This window comes from Puma concolor, chromosome E2 (assembly GCF_028749965.1).
Source record: "Puma concolor isolate L17-30 chromosome E2, mPumCon1.1.hap2, whole genome shotgun sequence".
NCBI lineage: Eukaryota > Metazoa > Chordata > Mammalia > Carnivora > Felidae > Puma > Puma concolor.
The window spans coordinates 29,204,354-29,226,637 of record NC_141681.1 but is presented as its reverse complement, the minus strand read 5'-3'; the positions used below and the strand labels follow the sequence as shown (position 1 = coordinate 29,226,637).

General features: G+C 47.4%; 1 protein-coding gene across 2 annotated transcripts in view; it reads left to right on the top strand.

Moving 5' to 3' along the window:
* GNAO1 (G protein subunit alpha o1) overlaps positions 1 to 22,284 on the top strand; it is a 171,062-nt gene that overhangs the window by 62,000 nt on the left and 86,778 nt on the right. The gene's annotated exons all lie outside the window — the stretch shown is intronic.

The window sequence follows — 22,284 nt, the reverse complement described above, 5'->3', positions numbered from 1 at the left end:
CCATTTTCAATAATAGATCTTTAATCACCTTTCCAATTTTTTTCCTATGGTAATTTGTTTTTTCAAATGTTCTTCTGCTTATTGGGTCAATTTTAGTAATTTATGTTTGGCTAGGGAATTATCAGATTTTCATGTTGGTGGCCATAGCTCTGTGTGCAGTGTTCTTTTATGATTTTGTTTTTCTCTTCTGCAGCTGTGGTTGGGTCTTCTTTCTTATTTCTAATCTATGTATATTTGATCTTCTCTTAGTCTCATTAGGTTTTATTTTGCTTATTATATTTATATTATCTGCTCTTTTGTTTTTTAATCTTATTAATTTCCACTTTTAACTTTATTAATTTTCAATCAGAGTTTCTTTGTTTTGGTTCATTCTTTTTCTGATCTCTTTTTTTTAAGAGGTTTTTTTTTTTTAAGTTTATGTATCTTAGAGAGAGAGAGAGAGAGAGGGAGAGCATGAGCAGGGGAGGGGTAGAGAGAGAAGGAGAGAGAGAATCCTAAGCAGGCTTTGTGCTGTCAGCATGGAGCCTGATGCGGGGCTCAATCCCACGAACCATGAGACCATGACCTGAGCCAAAAGCAAGAATCAGACACTTAACCAACTGAGCCACTCTTTTTGTGATCTCTTAAGAAGAAGGCTAAGTCCCTTTATTCTTCATATTTCTTTTTTAATATACCAGCCTTGAATTTCCTCTGAGTATGACTCTGTCTCATAAAATTGTTAGGAAAGTTTCTCTTTAACTGCATTCTAGATTGTTTGTCATTTCCCTTTTGATTTCCTCTTTAATCCTAGATTTATCTTAGAGTGGGTTTCTTAATTTCTAAGTCAATATTTTTCTTCTCACCTTTTTTTAATTTCTAATTTTGTTGACTGTGATCAGATATTGTGGTCTATAAAACTTTCCTTTGTAAAATTTGTTAAGGTTTTATCTCTGAAACCCAATACATGATCAATTTTTGTAAACGATTCAGGTCCCTAAAAGTAGTCCATTCTGTATTCAAGGACTGTAAGGTCCTGCATATTTCTAGTAAATCAAATTATATTATTCGTTTTCTTTGTTACCTTAATATTTGCCTAGAGGATGGGTTCATTTCTGAAATAGACATCTTTGAAATTTCATGCTAAAACTTCATTTATTCTATTTCTAATATATGCTTTACATTTAGCTTCTCTCTTGCTTGATGCCTACAGGTTTCAGATGGTTGTAACTGCCTCATAAAGCATTCCTCTTATTAAAAACATCTTTATTTATCCTATGTGATTTTTTTAACTAAAATTCCACTTTATCTAATTAATTTTGACACTCCTACTTTCGTTCCGTTTGCATTTGCCTGGTATCTATTTGTGCATTTATTTTCAACATTTCTACATACCTTTATTTTAATTAGTTTTTTAATAAAATTCTGTACCTGGGTTTTGCTTTTTGTTTTAATTTTTTAACCAATCTGACATCTGCTGTCTCTTAGTGAGAAATTTAGCCCATTAAATGATGTACTTGATTTTATTCCTTCCACCTAATGGTATATTTTTAATTTCCTTCCATCATTATTTCTGTGTTCTTTCTTCTTGTTTGTGGCAGTTTGATGTAGTTGCTTTGCATTTCCTTTTTTTCACACGCTAATTTGGAAGTTCTCTACTTTTCCATCATATTAAAGGTTACATTCTTTTCCCCTGAATTCATAATCAAATACATATTGTTGCACTATTATTTGAAAACAGGATAACATGAAATGACTATATCTCCCTCCAATATGCCCTATTTCCTCTCCACTTTTCTCTACTTCAGTGGGATGAGACCTTGGAAGACTTTTACTCCCCTCCCCTTCAACTCCTTGATCTTGTTAGGAAAATTTAATATTTTTAGCTTTGGGCCTCTGTTGGAATTTCCCTCATAGTATGGCCCTTCTATTTTCAGAGTCCTTATTTGCCAGTTCCATTTAGGTTTAGGAGAAAGGGGAGGGAGCAAGTGTGTGAGATTCTGTATTCATCATTTTCCCCCACGTTAAGGTCTCTGTGCTGGTGCATTTTTTGTTTTGTTGCTTTAAGTATTTTCCATAGCTGGAATGTGTGGGTGATAAACTCTGTGAATTCTTGCATATCTGAAAATATTTCTTTTTTCCCTGAAAAATGATGAGCAGAGTATTTGAGGGGCTTTGGTTCTCTTTTCTGAGTAGTCTGTACGTGGTATTACATGCTCTTTTAGCTCCCAGTATTTCAGATGAGAAGTCTGATGTCACTCTGATTTGTTGTTGTTGTTGTTTTATTTTCTTATAGGCAATATGTTCTTTCTGTCTGGAAGCTTTTAAAGTGTTGTGTTCATTCTCAAAGTTGAGGAACTTTACTAGGATAACCTACGTGTATGTTTCTTCTTGTCATCCTTCCTGGAACTTTGTGAGCTCTTACAGTCTGCAGACTCAAGTCTTTTTTCAACACAGGGGAATTGTCTTCTATTTGTCATTTAATTACTGGCTCTCCTCCATCAGTTCCTTTTTCTTCTTCTAGAACTCCCAGTATTCTTGGGTTAGATCTCTCTGGGTCTGTCCTCCAGGTCTTTTATCTTTTCCCTTACAAGTTTTGTCTCTTTATTTTTGCTCTATACTTGGATTGTTTTTCCATATGGTCTTTCAGGCTGCTAACTCACATCTCAATGAGGATTCATCCACTATGGTTGGGAAGACTTTTTTTTTTTTTTAATATGCAGTAAATCTTTTATATCTGCCCTGAATTGCTTTAGGGCACATGTAATTTTCTGTTTGACTTGTCATTTGTCTCTCAGAGCTGCTCTACTTCACCAGGCATGTGTACTATTTGTTCTGACGGGTCTTCTGCTGCTGGAACTTGGAAGCATGTTGTGAGTGTTCTTTGCTCTTTGTTGGTGCCTCGGGTCATGGAGTTCAGAGCAGTAGCCCTGCGCTGTGGGGTGGAGCCGCCCTTGCCCTCTGGGCCGGTGGTGTCAAAGCAGGTGAGCCACCAGTCTGTTTGGGGGTCATCTGAAGGAATCTTTTCTCCCTGGCCTCCCTGTTCTCCTTCAGCCCCAGAAGCAAGGGTTGTGGGGTGCACAGCCCACTCGTAAAGGGGTCCAGGGGCACCCGGGCCAGTCAAGCAAAGATGTCTTTCCCTTCCATCCTCTCCAGACTCCCACACACATACTGGGCCCCACGGGTCTCTCTCGGCCAGGCTCTTCCCAGCATCTGCATCTGTTGGTCCTTGTTCCCACGTTCTCTGAAGCTGGTCTTCAGGTGAAGGGGAGAAATCCCCACACTGGTTTTTTACTCTTATCTCCCACATGTACCCCCACCTGCCCAAAGGCCTTAGTAGTTCTCAGGTTCAGGATGGGCAGATAGATTGGAGATGCTAATCTCTTTCAGGTTGCTCTGTTCCCAGGATCCCCGTCATCTTCTCTCAGTTTCCAGTGGGTCAGCTGAGACCGGATAACCCCCTACCCTTCCCTTCCTCAGGGCAGGCTGTCATTATGCCTGGCACCCAGGCACTTTATCACCCCACCCCCATCCCCTGAAGCCCTCTCCACTCTTTTGTCTGCTGGAATCAGATTAGACACTGGACTAGATTCTAGAATCATGTGCTCCTGAGTCCCTTGTATTGAAGGCTGGGTGCTGCTGATGACCCCTGAGATGATTTGGTCTAGTAACAGGGACACAGTGTTCAATACCAGTGGATCCCATGGTGGGAAAGGTTGTTTTCTCCTCCCCCCCCCCCCCAATTCTCTTTCCATTCTTCTGATTATGAGAAATAGAAAGTCTTGAGTTTGGTGTTACTATGTCTTTGGCACCTCTTTAGCACTTATTAATCTCCCTTTTAAGAAAAAAGAGAGCAGGTGTGATGCTCAGAGTCTTTGGTAGGCAACAGTATTTGCCTTTAGCTGGGGTGGGGAAGGCTGACAGAGGAGGAGGTTTGGAAGGAAAATCAATAGTTCAGTGAGGGACCTATTTGGCCTGCGGTGCCTAGTGCATACCTAAGTGGAGATGTTGAGTAGGCAATCCAGGGTCTGAGCCCCGGGGCATTCCACTGTGTAGGGATTGGAGTTCTTCCCCATCGTCAACCAGTGCATAGGTACCTTTCCCACTTGTTGGCTAAGTGCCTTTGCATTGGCTAACTCAAGAGGTTTGCTTCCCATCACTTCTGGACCACTTCTCGGCAGCCGAGACCACGTGATTGTCATTAGTGCTCCATGCGTCTAACCCAGCAGCACTTACTTAAGTGCAAACATGGACTGTGGCCAAACGTCCAGCTGTGCAGGGCCTTCTGGAGCGGCCGTGCATCTTGTCAGATCCATGGGGTGTGTGGGATCCTCAAACAAGGCTGCATAAAAAGATGGAAGCAAAGTGGACCGGTTTCACAAGTTTGAACATGGTTCACACTAAATGTTCCAGATTCATCAGACCTGTCAAATTCCTGGCTACTACCCATATTTACTAGGGTGACCAAAAAAAAAAAAAAAAAATGGAAGAAGAAATCTACCATTAGTTTAGCACTTTTCCTTCCTGCTGACAGGCTGGAAATGTTTATTCTGCCAGGAACATGTGGTTAATGTCACTTAACCAGCTCTTTGAAGGGGTCACAATGGCAACAGAACCAGCACGCAGAAGACTGAAGGCTGTGGATTAGTGGGGCCTGTTTGGTTGCCGGAGTGCATTCACCCTGCTCACAGCAGGCAACCAGACTCAGGTCATACTCAACAAGGCAGATCAGCATGTCTGGTTTTTTTCAGAAGCCAGAAGTCAGTATCTTTTTGTGAGAATTCTCCTGATTTGTAAACATTTGCTCCAATAAAAAAACAAAACTAAACAAAAAAAAAATCCCTCAAACCCACTGCAGGCCAAACAAAACACATCTCTCTCTCTTTCTTTCTTTCTCCCTCTCTCTCTCTCTCTCTCTCTCTCTCTCTGGCCCAAATCCAGGCTACAGCTGGCTAACTTGAGACCTCTGTGCTGAGCCAGTGGGCCAGCCAGTCACTCTGATTCTCATACCCTCCCCCCACCCCATGACTGTAAAATGGGGCCACTGCTAGGGCCCTTGGGATGGAGGTTATGGAGGGAAACCCTGCTTCCATCCCCAGTTCTGTTTACCAGCTCTGAGACATTAGCCAGACATTTGGGTAACCTCCTAAGCCTCAGTGTCCTTACCTGTAAAATGGGGATAACTGTTACTTATCCCTGATATTTGTTGTGAGGATTAAATGAGATAACATACATAAATACCGAGTCCAAAGTTGGTGTTTACTAACTCAGTAGGAGCTGTTATTATTCAAATAATATCTGTGGAAATGCTTGGAGAACTTAAAAAGGAAGCGCTGGGTACCCGTCACTGCTGGGTCAGTGGCACACGAGCCACAGTAGGAAGCTCCTCACTGTATCTCTCCAGCAGCGGGAGGCAGCAGGGCTGGACCGCGAATGGCCTCTCTCCGCTTTCTCGCGTTTATTTTGTTCATGATGCAATGGTAGTGATGATACTCCTAAAGTCCTGGGACCTGCTGTCCAGGACAACCCGGTGCTGTGCCCCCACTGCTCCCCTGTGGGCTGCTGTCAGAGGCTGGCCGCCCTCCCACACATGGACCCTGACACACTCAGCCTCTGGGCAGCCCTCCCCATCCAGGATGGAGGGGCGCTAGAGAGACAGAAGGAGCATTTCTGCCATCCCCTTTGGGAGAAGTGAGGGATTAGTACATGCTGTGAGAGCAGGGCTGGGAGATGCTTTAGTCTGAGGTTGGACAGGGGAGCCCCTTGCGGCTCTGGCCCCCAGAGCCCTGTTGGTGCTTCGCGTTTTGATGTGACATCGCCGTGCAGGCCACCCTTGTACACAGCTCTTTGTTCTTTGTGGAAAGCACTGCCAGGCACACACTTGACTTCAGACGGTCCATTATTGGAGGCTCAGAGTACGGTAACAGGCTTGAAACAACAGACCCTGCACCAGGAAGCGGAATATTTGCTTAGGCGTTCTTGCACAGCCGGCCGAAGAGCCCCGGGGATGATTTGTGATCGGTGCGAGTCAGCAAGCCCCTGTTGGGGCTGGGGAATGCGGGAGCCTGTGCAGGAGGAACGGCCTGCGTCCAAAGGCATGAGCAGCACCACCCAGGAAGGCCCATCAGGAACTGGAGCCACACACCAAAATCAGAGCGAGTGCACCATAAGCCCCACACCCTGCCGGAATGCCACCTCCACGTGAGGGAGCGAGACCCACACCGAAGAGGCAGAGACAATGCTTTGCACTTAGTAGGTGTCAGAAGGTGTTTACTGAGTTGAATTCCATTCTTTGGCAACTCTGTTTGCCTCTGATGCTGGGAAATTGTGTGTATCGTCTGCCCCTCCCGCCATCCTTCCCAGTCCCTAACCACCCCTGTTCCCAGAAGCATGCACGTTGGAGCTCAAAGCGCAGAGGATGCAAAAGTGTCCTGGGGTGGTTGTCTCAGCAGTTGGCTATGGTGATAATAAGCAAAGATGAATGGGGTGGGGACATGAGGCAGTGTCAGGGGTCTCCCAGGGCAGACGTCGTCCATTCGTTTGTTGTTCACACCTCCTGCAACCTTGTGTCTGGCTCTGTGGCTTTCAGCCCAGTGAGAGAACAGAGGCGCATCACCGGGAACCGGAACATCAGGTAGAGCGCATTGAGTGGAGTGGATGCCGTACCGGGAGTGGTCAGCAGAAGAGCCGGGACAGGGCTCATCTGATGAGGATCCATTGAAGGCACTGGATGTTTCACAAGGGCTGCGACTTTCCAGTTACGAAACCTGATTGCTGGGACCCCTTCTTAATATGGAAGTGCCTTTCCTCCTCCTTTCCAGTTGGCCAGCATTCTTGCCCCTCATCAGCCCGGTCTCTCCCCCTGGATGTGCTTGAGATCATCAATGCTTCTTGGAAATTGTGGTCCACGGGCTGTCCATAGAGTGGTTAGGAGGTTGGACTCTTGGGAACACATCCATTTATTGACCCTGAGAAAGCTCACTAACTTCTCTGTTAGCCAGTTTCTTGGAGAAAACTAAGCCTTTCACTAAGGCTGGATGCTGGGACGTGAGGCCCAGGGGTTGTTGGAAGGAGTGAGTGTGTGAATATCCATGAAGCCCTCAGCACATGCTGGCCACCTGCGGGGGTTCAGCAGATGCTAGCCACCGTTGTCCTTCCCCAGGACCCAACCTCACTGCCTCAGGCCTGGCTGAGTGGCGTGCCTTAGAGCTCAGACAAGTAGGCAGTATGCATTTCTCTTCTCTTTACCAGAGATCCCACTTAGAGTCTGACCGAGCGAACAGATTCTCTCAGGATGGCAGCTTGAGAGGCCCATCCCCTTTGGAACGCTTGATGTCATTCTGAACCAGTTTCAGGCTTGATTCACATTCAAAGCCCCTCGGCTGCCAGCCACTGGCCCAGAAGCAGGTCTCTTCCTCAGCGCAGGCTCAGAGACCGTGAGGGACCAGGAACCACTTACCCGCCTGTTGGCCTCACGGATGAGCAACAGAGCCATCCACTGAACCCTGATTCCATTGCAAGTCAACCTCAGCCGAGGCGAAAATCCACCGAGAGGGCACAGCTGGGCCCCCACCAGCATCTGCTGCACCTGCGGCCTGAGCCGTGTGCCTTTGGCCAGAAGAGCAGAACTCACTGCCCCATCCCCGACATCCCTAGAGAGGCGAATGGATGTGGAAGCCCACAAAGCGATTTCTGTGGACTCTCTTTTTTGGGCTGTGACCATACCCTAGTGGTTATTAACGAGGCGCTTCCATCTGCTTGAGAAAGGCTGGGGTGGGAAGCCCCAGAGGCCACGGCGGGGCTATTTAAATCCACCACACAGAGACCGCCATCCTTTCTGGGCCACATCCACCACCAGGGAAGGAGGGCTGGCAGGGCTGGGTGTTGCTCCGTGTTTCTGTGACTGTGTGTCTCTCGGTCTGGCAAGGCAGGAGGCCCTCACCTGGAATTCTCCCTCACCTTCTTTCAAACACCCAGCACAGATATGACACGCAGGGAACCAGAAGACTGTGGCTTCCACGGTACAGACAGGCTCAGGACCTGAGTGCAGGTACGGTCCTCTTTGTCCCGCAAAAGTTGGCATGATGACTGACCACTGCTGTCTGCTTTGAGGGAGACGTGAGTTACCTTGGAGAGGAATGTGGACTCTGACTTGCTTTTGGCAGACCTGACCACAAGTATTTCCCCCCAGCGGGCATGAGAAATGTGATTTCCCCCAAGGAGCCCTGTTTCGGTGATCTGTACCTTTTGTCTTGAACTCTCCTTGGCAGGGATCTGAGAAGGGTGCTTTTTATTTGTCTCTTTGTTTCAGAACAAACACTCACCTAGAATTGTCTGCCATCTGGGACAGTGCTTGGGAGGCTCTCTGGCAAATCTCAAAGTTATCCCCTGGGTGCGTGCCAAGCACTCTGAACTGGAGAATGAGGATTCTTTTCATGCCCCTTTGTCTCTGCAGGTCGGGGGTGGTGTTTTGGTGTCCTTCCTCCCAATCACATGGTAAGAAGCGGAAGAAAAACAAGTCCTCATTTAAAAAGAACAGGAAGGGGAAAACCAAGAGCCTGTGAAAACCCTTTTCCAGGCTGCCTAGATCTATAATCTAGAAGAGAAGCAAGATGAGTGAAGTTCTGATGCTTTTTTTTTTTGGCGGGGGGGGGGGGGGGGGGGATGGCTTATGGGGCAATGGAAAGACTTTGAGAGCCGCTGGTCCCTGAAAAATGCCTTCAGGGTAAAGTGACCTCCAGCCTGACTTGGCCACTGTAAAGTTGGGACAGGTGCTTTCCTGCAGTGCTGTAGCCGTCAGAGCCCTGAGAAATCATGCAGTAAAACCAGACAGCCCCCTCTCAGATCAGGAGGTCTCTGTGGCTAGTCCAGTGTCCTGTCACCATCATGCCAAACAAACTCACAAAGGCTGTGCAATGTCTCTGTGGTCGTCATCATTTCCATGTGGCTGAAGCGCAAAAGGAAACACACTGGATCCTGCAACTGAGTAGCCTGGGCATGGCTGGGCAGGTGTGGAGCAGGAGCTCACCCAGGAACTGAGGCTGGAGATAGGGAGAGTCCCCATGGTGGGAGGAGAGATGGTTCTCCAAAGGAAGGGAGCATAGAAGTCGGGCAAACAAAAACAGCAGATGTCCGCTACAACCCTCATTTGCCATTTACAAAGCTCAATCTTGCTCATAGGCGGATTCTGCCGTGACTCACCACTGCACCCCACGGTGAGTGGCGAGGGAGGCGCAAGGAACCCAGATAGGAGCCCTCCCACAGATTGTCAGAGTCCCACCTGGTCCGCTTGGGTGACAGAGCCTGTCATTCTGGGGTTGGAGGGAAGATGCTTTAGATGGCTTCAGTTGGTGAATGGCTAGTCTGTGAACCGTCTGCCAGAGACAGTGGGTTCTAGTGGTCTTTTGTCTCTTTCCTGTGGTTCATGAGGCCACATCCAGGGGCTCATGAGCAGGGATCATAAATAATGAACAAACCTACTGTAGACAGGCAGGGGAAAAGGGTTTTTTCCCCAACGACTGAACAAGAGGAGCAAAGCTCTGCAGCGTCACTTGTGCCTCCTCCACAAAACATAATTAAAAAGCTGTGCACGCTGCCCACCAATGTATAATATCATTCATATACTAAACAAAATGTACTAATAAGAATACTCCGTTTCATTATGTCAGCAGCAGAAGAAAAGGGCGGTCTAGCGGCTGCCCTAATCAGGGAGATGGGAAACCAGAAATGTTACTTAGATTTAGGCAGTAAAATCGACGCTGAACCAATTTGCCTCACTCACAGGCTTTTACTGTGTTTAATGAAAGCTCACGTCTCTACATAAGGCATTGTAAAAAGGGCTCGGAAGCCATAAAGCTCTCGGTCATGTCTTTGCAACGTAACCACTGAATTTAACAGTTGGATTTCAAAAAATGGCTTTGGAGTTTCCCAGAATTGAGCGTGGAGTGGGCGGTGTAAGGTGGCTGTATGTCCTGACCCTTAGAAACCTACGGGAACCAAGATGAGGGGTAAAAGGGAGTGAACTCGCACGGGTGAGTGAGGGAGTAATCCTCATTACCGTCACTGGGAAAAGGGCCACAGGTTCTGGCCCCGAAGGGGGAAGACTGGTGAGCACCCAAGGTCGGGAGATGGGTTTAACAGCCAGGGGTTGAGGTAGTGGTGGTGGGTCAGGGAGCACATTTGTCCTGGCCCACAGTTTTAAAGGCCACCCAGCTTCACAGGAAGGAGTCCTGTGTAGAGCTGCCAAGAGGTCCTAAACGGCCGCCTGTTTCTTCAGCCATTCAGCCAACATTTACTGATCATTCACGAAGTCTAGGCACTTCTTGGGGGCACTGTGGTCAGTGAACGAGACAGACAAGGTCGCTGCCCTCGTAAAGCTCATTGGTATGTGGGGAGGCTGTATACAAGTAAGTATACACATCAGGCAGTGATGCATGCTACAAGGGAAAATAAGGCAGGAGAAAGACAGGGAATGATAGAGACCACCAGAGTGGTCTGAGGAAGTGACATTTGAGCAGAGCCTGGATTTAGCGAGGCACGCAGGTCTCTGTTTCAGAGCTGCTCAATCTTTTTGTCCCTCAAGAGCCCCTTTAATTTTTTGTACCCGTGTTTTATGAGCTGTGATATTCCAAAAAGACTGCATTTGGCAAAGACATAGATATGACCATGGAACTTGGTTGACCCGAGTGAAGCAGGGTGGCCACAGGGAATTGACACACCCCAAGTCCAAACCTAGGGCAACACACAAAGGACACGTCTAAGCTCACTGTAGCTGGTCAGTGGTAGAGCCAAGGCCAGACCCCCCAGATCTCCTGAGTGACAAAACCAGGTTGTAAGCTGTCACAGTAAATGGCAGCATTTCCTAAAATCCCTGGCATGGGAAGGGCCAGTGGCTAGAGTCTGGGGGTGGATTGGGAAGCCAAGGGTATTGGCAGAGGAGGCAGGCAGAGCTCCCTCAAAGGCTTTCCTCTAACACCAAGGCGGAGCCCCAGGTTGAGGCAATGGTGCTGACCTAAGAAAGGTGGGCCACAGCCCCTAGCTCCCGGGAGACTTCTCTTCCCCACTGCACCTGGGGCTGTGATGCTTGTTAGTGGCCAAACAGCATAAGAACCTGGGTCTTCTGCCCCCAAGTGCAAGACAACAATGTATGTCTCTAATCCAAGGCCAGGGTCCCAGGATTCAGACCAACCATGCTGCCATGAAGAGAAAAAGGAACAGAGCTCTAGAAGGCAGTGTTCCGAGCATCACACCCCCATGGAATGAGAGCTGGCCTGTGCCCCCGCTCACCCCCTGCACAGAGAGTCTTGGGAAAGGGCAAGGTCCACGTTGTTTTCCAGATAATGGCAGCAGAGGCTCTGTACTGGAATCACAACGAGTCCTGGCCTTGCCCCTGGCTCCGTCTGGTGACAATTGGCAGCTGACATCATTGCTTCTGGCCCGAGTTAGCCCTTATTAAAAATGGCATCTTTATAACAGATTTCTGCAAGTCACTGTCAACAGGACACATCCCTTGTTTTGTACCAGTCGTCCCCCTGGGGGACTGATTTGTTTAATACTATTATTTTAAATACCCTTCTATTCTGTTATTCTTAGAATTCCAAGTTTTAAATACAGTATTAATTACTAAGGGATCTTATCTATTTTTAAAAAATAATTTTTCTCGTATCATACAACTTCACCCCACAGTTAAATAACCGGTTTTAAGTTGGATCTCTCTTTTCTTTTCAAATAGCTGAAAGATCCCATCTGTGTTCACACAGTTCACTTGAGCCCAGCGCGTAAGGCCAGGGGTCACCCAGCCTCTGGCTTGTTCCGTCCAGGTTTTGTAGCTTTCTGCCTTTTTTAGGAGAAATTCGCTCATGGTCAGGCAGCCTCCCCAACAGCTGACTTTGAAGCTGGGGGGAGCTCCCGTCCACAAGCAACGCGAGCGTCCCACTGACGGCAGCATGGTTGAATGACTCAGGCCCCACTCCAATGATGGGGCACCAGGCTGCCAGCGACAACTCCTGGATGATACAGAGGCACACGGCGTGATTCCGTTTCAGGAAAGACAATACACATATGGGCTCCCAGATAAAAGGACTGAAATGTACACTAACATGTGGACGGTGCTTCTTCCCGGTGGTGGGATGATGGCGATTTTTTTTTTTCTTCTTCTTTTTTGCCTAGCTGTGTAAGTTAGAATCCCTAACTGTTCTGACAACAGGCCTTTCAGTCAGAGCTGGAGAAGTCAGGGAAAGAGGAGGGAAAGCTGCTATTTAAAAGCGATCCACACTTAGAGCAGATTCAATGGTGGAAGTCATAATGGTTTGTGGGGGACACGTTTTTTGTTTTAATAGGTTGCTGTTTGTTGTCATGTGTATTATGATAAAATGTAAGTTGTACATTGGCCCTACATGATCAGCTCCCTGCTGCCCTCTCTGACCTCGTCTTCCACTCTCCCTGGTACTTTATTCTAGCCCCTCTGGCTCTTCACCATTCTGCTAACACACAGGGTGCCCCGGGCCTTTGCACTTGCTGTGCTCTCTACTTGAAATGTTCTTCCTCTCATACATACAAGGTCCGGTCCTCATCAATCAGGCCTCACTTTCACATGCCACCTCCTTTCCTGGCTTCTAACTCCACACCCCCAACCCCCTCACTCTACGCTTCTTGTGTTCATCACTCTATACTATTTCTTTATTTACTTCTTTATTCTCTGTCTTCCCCAACTAGACTGTGAGTCCTTTGAAGTCAAGGGCTATGTCTGTCCTGCTCACCACTGTCTGCTGGGTGCTGTATGAACGGCACCTTACATGTAGTGGTCAGTTGTGTGGATGAGGAAGAGGAAGGCGTCACCTTCAGGAGAGCTCTGGTTTTGCCAATCAAGGAAGCAGCCTTTATGCTTAGACAAGAGCGAAGCTTCTGACCTGTCATCAGGGCCTCTGGGTCCCAGTGACTCTCTCTGCTCTCCTGGAACTCTGGGAAATCAGAAATCAGGGTCTCAGCATAATTACTTTGTAAAACGCACACATCTTACCTCTGCCCAGCCAGTGGTGTCTGAGCCAGTCGTTCAAAGCATGAGTACCCTCTGGTCCCTCAACGAGCTCATTCATTTAGGTCAAGACCCTGCTACACTGGGTAGGAGGGGGACCCGTGTCCCGACAGATAAGACTAGAGGCTTAGCCCTGCTTTAGCACCAATCGGTCTATATCTTTTAAGTAATGTCAGCAACTGGCAACTAACAGGCCTGTGTACCAGGACCTCCCCACATGTTCTTTAATACTGCTGACAGCCTGTAAGGGACAGCGTCATTATCCCCATTTACAGAATAGAGATCTGGGCCCACAAAGATTGAGAACCTGCCCACAGTCCACACTGTTAGTGAATAGGACGGTCAGTGTGTGTCCAGCTCCTAATGGGTGCTCATTCTATATTGTGGAAGGAAGGAAGGAAAGGAAGGAAGGAAAGACGGAAGGGTGTCCTCACAGGGATTGGGGCTGCTGCACGTCCTGGAAGTGCCCGCCTCCCATCCACCCCCTGGCTCCACCCACACAGTACCTTCTGGACCACTGTTGACCGTTCTGCTTAGTCCTCACTCTTGGTGGCATCACAAAATCAGGAGCCAGGGTCTCTCCTGCGGGTCAAACCCCACCGGGCACGACACTTCGGCTCTTTGTGAGATGAAAGTAAATGTGACAATTGGTGGGAGCACCAATGGGAAAGAAGAGAAAGGCCTTCAGCAGGACCCTCCCCTCTGCCTGTTATCCTGGGGTGCCTCCCGTCGGCTGCGCCCGCCTCAAGCTGTCTGCTGTTCCTGCCAGCACCCTTAGCCTGGCCGGTGTTTGTGACATTTCCCACATGGGCTTGGCTTACTGTTTCTACTTTTTCCAGGAGGTTGGGTGGAACCCTCCCTCGGGAGGAAACATCAGACCTACGCTGGCGCCAGATCCAGAGCAGCCCTCCTGACTGGGATCTCCGGCTCCCAGTCCCACCCGCCAGCCCAGGAAGTGCCTTCTGTTCCTTTAGTACATTTCCCCAGCACCCCGTGTGCCTGCCAGGGCCTCCGGAAGACACACGGAGACCATGCAGAGAAGTGGCTCTCTGGAGCGCCACCTTGGCATGTGCTGTCCCCCCGTGTGGAGTCCTGTCTCTGTCCCTGTCTGTGCAGCCAGCTCGTGCTCAACTCTCCGTGATACTTCCTGAGCCCGTGCTGGAGATCCTCCTCTTGGATCTCTTTCCAGTGGTATTTTAATTCCTGGTAGTGCTGACTCCAGTTATAATTTAATTAAGTACTTGTGAAATTACTTATTCAATATCTACCTTCTGCAATAGAATTCAAGCTCTAGGAGGGCAGGAATTGTGTCTGCCAGTTCACTCTTGTCTCCCTAGCACCTGCTACAGTGCCTGGTATATAGGAGGTACCAGAAAAATACATGAAAAGTGAAAGAGGGAATGAGTGAATGAATGAATGGACAAAGAACACCCTCAAAGAAGCCTCCAAAGTATTGGGAACTAGAGATTTTAAGACAGAAGGGGAAACAAATCTTTCTGTTTTGCAAATGATAGATGTTTTTCTCACCTGCTATGACCCATCAGCTCCCCTGCCTCAGGGCAGCACTACGGGAAGTGAGAGGCCTGTGGCACAATGGAAAGGCCTCTGGGAATTTTGTCCCTGCTCTGCCACAAGCTAACCATAAGCTTGTAGGCAAACCTCTTCTCTCTATGTCAGTTTCCCAGCTGGAAAATGACTCTTTCTGTGCTGGTTCCAGGAAGGACCATTTCCCTATCCCAGGCAGAGGGCATCCTGGTAGGAGCACGATCTACCTTTGTTATCAGATGGCCCCAGGGTTGATTTTGCAGTTCAGCAGTGCCACTGGGAGCCCCCTAAACCCCTTTGACCTGCCATTTTCAGGGTGGTGGCATTTAGCCTCACAGTCACAAGATGGCCACCATGGTGCCAGTATTTACTTTTCTCACAACTACATAGAAAGGCAAGAAGCCAGGGTGTGACCGGTGGAGGCACAGCCAGGGTCAAGGAAGTAGTAGACTAGGGAGGCAGGAAAACTGCTCTCAAAACCCTCTCTCTTTGGACCAAGAAGGAAAACCATTTCTCAGAGGCATTTCTGGCCTACTCCCCTTCATCTTACTTGAACTGGATCATGTGGTCACTCTTAGCTGCAAGAGAGGCAGGGAAAGTAACTCACTGGGGTGACACGGGAATGTTGGGTGGCGGGCAAAACGTCTGACACACAAACCCTTCAGTTGGCCCTTGGCAGAAAGCACTTTATATCGCTAGCCTTGCCATTCTTAACACTTGCCTTATCATCCAGAAGGAGAGCCCTGGGGAGGCAGGGACCAGGCCTCAAGGCTTCAAAGTCTTGAAGTCAGGCTTCAAGACCTTAAGTCAGGCTGAACCCAAGTGAAACATGTCAGGAAATTCCTATTGATTATGATTCTACCCCTTTTTACTCTGGTCCTCTCTCCCGGCCAAAATGGTCCCCCTGTTAAGCACAAGTGTCTGTCTCCCACTGAAAATGATGTGTTCTTTCAAATACCAATTGCACATTTTTTTAATGAGACAAAACCAACACGTACAGAGTAAAAAAAAAAAAAAATCCCTGAATGCCACCACCCAAAAGTGATTATTGATGATACTTTGTTAAGCATTCTCCCCCTCTCCCTCCTCTCTCCACACCCCTTCCTCCTACCAACACCATCACATGCAAACGTCGTTTTATAAAAATGGCCCCAGAGGACACACACATTGTACTCTAACTGGTGTTTTCACCTTAGGACCCGGTTCAGATCCCATGCTCTCTGATGGGTTCTGTGGAGCCCCTCATTGCTGGTGTGTGAGCCATTAAATCACTGCATCTCACTGTTCACTGTTGGATTAAATATGTGTTCCATGAATGCAAGGTGGTCCTTTCCCACCACGGCTCGGCAGAGGCGTGGCCCCAGGGCACATGCCCATTGCTGATCAGTCTCCCTGGTGAGTGTCACACAAGTGAGGCACCGAGCACTGACCTAACCTGGACAGTCAACATGTGAATCTCCAGCTGTGATCAGAAACACATTTTATGACATCATGGAGCAGCACCCAAGTCAGAAAATCCAGCTTTTTAACCCACTGCTGCTCCTGTGATGTTCGTTAGGTAAATGAGCAGATTCTCTGCTTGAGTGCCAACAATGCCCCCTCTCCCTGCCCCATCTTCCCTTCTGTGGCCTTGCTTGGCTTCCTCCTGGTGGGCAGTGGTCCCCTTGTGACCTCCTGGCCTCCCTGCCCTGTGGCCCCGGGGTCACGTCCTCTCCTGAAGAGGACAGACATGGTGCAGCCAGCCAACTGTAGCTCCACCCCAACCCTGCCCTGCTCACCAAATATGATAACAATAATAATAACAGTGGGGCTGATTGAGTGCTTATGATGCCCTGGATGCCCGGCACTTCTCTTTACCAACCACGACTGGCGAGGAGAGTTACTGTTACCAGGCCCGTCTCCATGGAAGGTTGAGGAAGCTGAAGCACTGAGCTGTGAAAGAGATTGCCCAGCCCCACAGCTTGAGTCTGGCTCCCAAAGCACCCCCTGAATCTAGATCCCCAAAGGGGCTATGGTGGAGGATAGAGAGACAGTTCCAATGCAGGGGAAAGGGTGCTGAGAAAGGGGAGCAGAGGGGCGTTTAATCCAGCCTGCAGATGGTGTGAAAAATCCTGTTCCAGCAGCTTAGGGCCCTGAGTTCTTGAACCTCCAGAAACTGGGGGTAACAGTATGTGCGTGGGGGCATTTGCCACAATCTCAGAGGCACCTGTGATTCAGAGAAGGAGAGTGGCTGCTGGGCCAGAGGATCCTCCAAGGTCCTTTCCAGCTCCTGAGCCTGTGCTTCTGTGACCATATAAGGCCACCGTGCCCAGGGAGTCTCACTGCAGCTGAGTGCAGTCCTACACTGAGAGGGGAAGCAGAGAACAAGAGAGCCCTGGTCCAGGCCTCCTGCGAGGTCCCAAGGCAGTAAGGAAGGGGAGCCAAGGCAAGGGAGGCCGAGGCTCACTCCTTGTTTGCCTCTTCCCAGAAAGCTCAGACCTGTTCCAGTGGGCTCGGATGCCACCCTCCCCCGTTTCCCCCCCATTTGCACTTGAGGTCTCCTCCCTCAGTTGTGTTGCCAGGTTTCCAGAGTCTATCTGGTGGCTTCTGTCCAAAGGGAAACACTCGGGTCTGCAGTCAGCCCTTGCCTGCTCCCCATTTCTTCTTGGTCCACCCCTCAGAGTCTCTGAGTTTGGGATGGGCACCATTGTGGCATCTAACTTGGCTTGGCTTTGCTACCCTGGGTCTGCAGGCATAGGAAATCTGGTGGATTCCCACCCCAACACACACACACACACATCTGCCTCCTTTAGTGGGCTCCTTCGAGGGGGGGGGGGGTCTTAAGCATCTGTCTACTCCAGACTCACATAGTTAATGTCCCACTTTCTCTGAGTACTGTCCAGAGCGCAGTCCTGTGCCAAATAATATGGAGAAGAGGAACTGAGACAGACGAGATGTGGTACCTGGCCTCCAGGGACTGACAGGCTGGTGGTAAAGACAGAAAATTAATAAACAAGTTTACTAGGAGATGATCTCTGATTATTGTTATTATCAAGGTGCAAATCATGTTTTAGTCATGACTCTATTAGTTATAAGTGACAGAAACCCAAGTCAAATTAGCTTAGGCAAAAATAAGAGGGAATTATTTGGCTGCTGTCACTCGAAAGTGTAGAGATAGGGTTAGCTTCAGGCATGGCTTGATCTAGTGGCTCAAATGATTGATGTCTCTGGGACTTGATTCTGTACTTGGATGAAGATCAGTTTATAGGACTATTGCAATGTGATGCCACTGACTATTGCTAAAGTGTCTCATGCAGCCTTGCTCCTGCTTTCCAAACCCTGGTATTATCTCCTCCAGGGCTCAGACCTCAGACTCCCCTGGGCTGCCTCTCCAGCCCCTGACCAGATTCCTCCTTTCCTTGCCCCACACTCCTTGGACTGATATTATAAGACATGTTCTGATACTCACTGTGTATGTGAAATCTCCGGACCCTCTGGGAACCTGGATACGGGGATCCAGAGCAGAAGAAGCACTTCTGCCTCTGTGTGTCTGTCTGGTGGTCACAGGTAGGGTCTCGAATGCCACTTTGACACCTACCAGCTGTGTGACCCCAGGTAAGTGGTTCCATCTCTCTAGTTTCGGTTGTCTCATCTGTAAAGAGGTGATGATAGTTTTTATCTCCTAGGATTATCTTGAAGATTAGATGAGAGGGTACATGTAAAGCCCTTAACAGAGAGCAAACCCTCAGACATCAGCTGCTATTATTATTGTTTCTTTTATACTGCCAATGAAGGAAATTCTATTTGGGGGATTTTGACTATGGAATGAGGATATATATTACTAATAGGTACCATTTATTATATACTTACATACGATCGGCACTTTCCATTTATTCCTCACCCAACAGCTCCTTGCAGATGAGAAACCCAAGACCTGAGGGGTGAAATCCTTTACCAATGACACCCAGCTCGTCAGTGGTAGAGCTGGGGTTTGCCCACACCTGTGTGACTCCTAAGACTAACCACAGCTCTGCTCTGCCTCCAGAATGAGATGGGGAAATAGAAAATAAAGGGGCCTTAAGTGATACTTGTAAGGACACACGACTCAAATCAATGCTGGGGGCAGGGGGGTGCGGGTAGCGAAGATGAACAAGGTGGTATGAAAACAGTCCTGGAAGGGTGGACACTAAAAACTGCAGCGTCTTTCCCCGAGTGGCGGGATTACTGATAATATGGGTTGTTGTGGGGGGTTTTGTTGGTGGTGTTTTATATGGCCCAGATTTTCTAGTGTTAGCATTTACTACTTGGTAGTTAGAGGGCAATATAAAATCCCACCCTGAAACAGGAAGTCCAATTTTAAGCTCATATGAGCCAGTTTGTACAAGGTATGGAACTCATCGTTGTGACCGGAGCAGGTTTTTCCCACATCGCATCATTTCTGCAAACCTCACATGAAGCTTCTGTATCTCGGGCCACCCCAGGCACCAGGCTGAGACCTTTCTGGCAGTTTTCGACCCAGTCCAGCTGGTGTAGAAGAGTGTCCCGGTCGACCCGCACTCCACTCCTGGGCTGAGAAGATGTTAGGCCAAGTACTTAATCTCTCTCAGACTCTCTTCCTGTTCTGTCAAACAGAATAAAAAACGTCCCCTCCCTGCCTTATTAGGTGGCATAAGGACTGATACTCATGGGTGTGGAAAATGATAGCCCCATCCCTAGTGTTTCAGGGGAAATCCTGAAGGCAGCCAAGGGTCTAGAGAGTATTTCCGGGAGAGTGGTAAGGCCTCCTGGTCCAAAATGAAGCATGAGAAACTCACTGCACTGACTTCTTCAGAGACAGTGTCATGGGGACCTGCAAATCCCGGCTCCACCTCTCAGGTTCCCCAGCAGGTCCCACCCTCTGTGGGGAGGCTGGTCATGGAGCCTAGGTAACAACTGGCTTTTTTATATAGCTTTTTAGTTGTTCTAAAGTTTACAATATGTGTCTTAACTTACCACCTTTACTTTGAAGTGCTTCATGTGTAAGAATTTTTCAACAGCGTGTTTCCATTTTATCCCTCCTATCCTTTGTGCCGTCGTTGCATAAGTTTGCTTTTACATATGTTATAAATAACACAATATAGTTTTTTTAGCCTTTTTCCTCTCTTTGCTTCAGTTTGGATAGTTTCCATGGCTGATTGTTCAAGGCCACTAATCTTCTATGAGTTAGTTGCATACTGTGAAATTTTTATCTCAAATATTATATTTCCATCTCTAGAAATTCTGTTCTGTTCTTTTTTATATCTTCCATGTCTCTGCTCGTTATGTTCATGTTTTCCTTTAATTTCTTGAAAATATTTTAAATAGGTATTTCTAAAGTCATTGTTAATTCCATCACCTCTGTCACTTCTGAGTCTGCTTCCATTGACTGATTTTTCTCCTTGTTGTGCATCACACCTTGCTTCTTTGCATAGCTGGGAATTTTGTATTGGGTGCCGGACATTAAAAAATATTGTTAAGTGTCTGATTCTGTTGTCCTGATTTAAACAGTGTTGGACTTTATTCTATCAGGAAATTAAGTTACTCGTGGGTCAGCTCAATTTTTTAAAGCAAATTTTTAAGCTTTGTCAGGGTGGGTCTAAAGTAGCTTTTACTCTGGGGCTGGTTTAGACCTACTACTATGGCATGAGCCTTCTAGGGTCTCTGCTGAGTGATCTAGCTGTTCAACAAGGACTCTCCACTCTGCCTGGTCAGAACTCACACATCTCCCAGCCTTGAGTGAGGTTTGGGAAGTGTTCACCTTATAAGCTCCCTGATGCCTCTTCCTTGCTGAGCCCTCGCAATCTCTCCCTATTCAGCCAAAGACTGAGGAGACCCCTATTCATATATCTAGTGATTGCTCCCTCTCTGTAGATTTCTCTCCCTGGTACTCTGCCCCTCAAATTCCAGCCATCTCAGGCTTCCTGAACTTTGAGCGTTGTCTCATCAACTCAGATCTGTGCTCTTCTTGAGTTCTCCCTCCCTGCGCTAAGAGCTGGTAAATGCCTCCAGGTGGAAAGCCGAGGCAATCACAAGGCTACCATATTTGTTTCCCTTGTCTCCTGGATCACAGTCCTGTACTACTTATTCTCTTGTGTCTGAAACTTCTTGTTTCTTATATTTTGTCCAATTTTCTGATTGTTTACAGTGGGAACTAGCAATTTCCTTTAAGATCCCTCTGGGGTGCATCAATGATCCAGGCTACGTGTACACTCCCTCCAGAAACTTGTACAGAAATGGATTTAGGGTTAATAAAAAGTCCATGAAAAGTCACAAGGGTCATTCTGATCTGCTTCTTAGAGAAACCCAGGATAAAGACTCACAACCCAGTATCAAGTCAAATTTTACAACAGGAATTGTTAGTGTCCATCAACTGATGGATGGATAAATAAAATGTGGCATATCCATACAATGGAATATAACTGGGCAATAAAAAGAAATGAAGTCCAGGGATGCCTGTGTGGGTCAGTCAGTTGAACATCTTACTCTTAATCTCACCTCAGTTCTTGATTTCAGGGTTGAAAATTCAAGCCCCGCATTGGGCTCCACACTGGACATGAAGCCTACTGAAGAAAGAAAGAAAGAAAGAAAGAAAGAAAGAAAGAAAGAAAGAAAGAAAGAAAGAAAGAAAGAAAGAAGAAGGAAGGAAGGATGGAAGGAAGGAAGGAAGGAAGAGGGAGGGTGAAAGAGAGAGAGAGGGAGGGAGGAAGCCAGGAAGGAAGGGAAGGAAGGAAAGAAAGAGAAAAAGAGAGAGAAAGAAAGAAAGAAAGAAAGAAAGAAAGAAAGAAAGAAAGAAATGAAGTACTGAAAAATGCTGTACCATGATGAAATGATGAATCTTGAAAACATTATGCTAAATGAAAGAAGCTTATCACAAAAGACCACGTGTTATATGATTCCATTTATATGATATGTCTAGAATAGACAAATCTATAGAAACAGAATACAGATTAGTGATTGCTTACTGTGAGGTGGGGGGTGAGTGGAGATTACTAATAGGTACAGAGTATCTTTTTGGTGGGGGGACAAAAATTAGACTAGTGATCATTGTTGAACTATGCGAATATACCAAAAAACATTGACTTGCACACTTTAAATGGGTGGATTGAATGGTATGCGAGTTATGTCTCAGTAAAACTGTTTTTAAAAAAAGAATTGTTAGTGATTTTCTTCTGTACTGAAGGTAATGAAGGAATGGAAAAGTGCCATGTTGATGTGGAAGTCTCAGCTCTCATATTGATGTATGTACATACCATAAGTAGTATTTAATTGCGAACTGGAAAATGTGGCCAGAGAAGAATTTACACAGTTTTCTTGGGGAGGTGGTGGCCACTGTTGGGTGTTAGTCTCAAAATCCATTCAGTCTTTCCTCGTTACTTCAGCTATAGGAGAACTCTTGCAACGTTTAGGTTTTATCCCCTCTTTCTAGCTTTTTCCCCTACCTGGAACCTGGTCAGCAGTAAGCCTGTACAGAGTGACTGCTCTCTGCAGGGAGAAGGGACATCAGGACATGTCTAGCCTTAACCTTGACCTCGGAGGAGTCTGAGAACAGGAGAGCAGAGAGTATCGCGTGGCCTCTGAGAACTGATGGCACTTTTGTGTCCTCCGTGTCACTATTCAGAGCCACCAGAATAAGGGTGACACGGTAGTTCAATCCCAGCCAGGGATGGAAGAGTAGGCACCCTCCTTCTGTTGGTTTTTCTGTTGTCAGAGATGACGACGGTTCATTTAAGTGA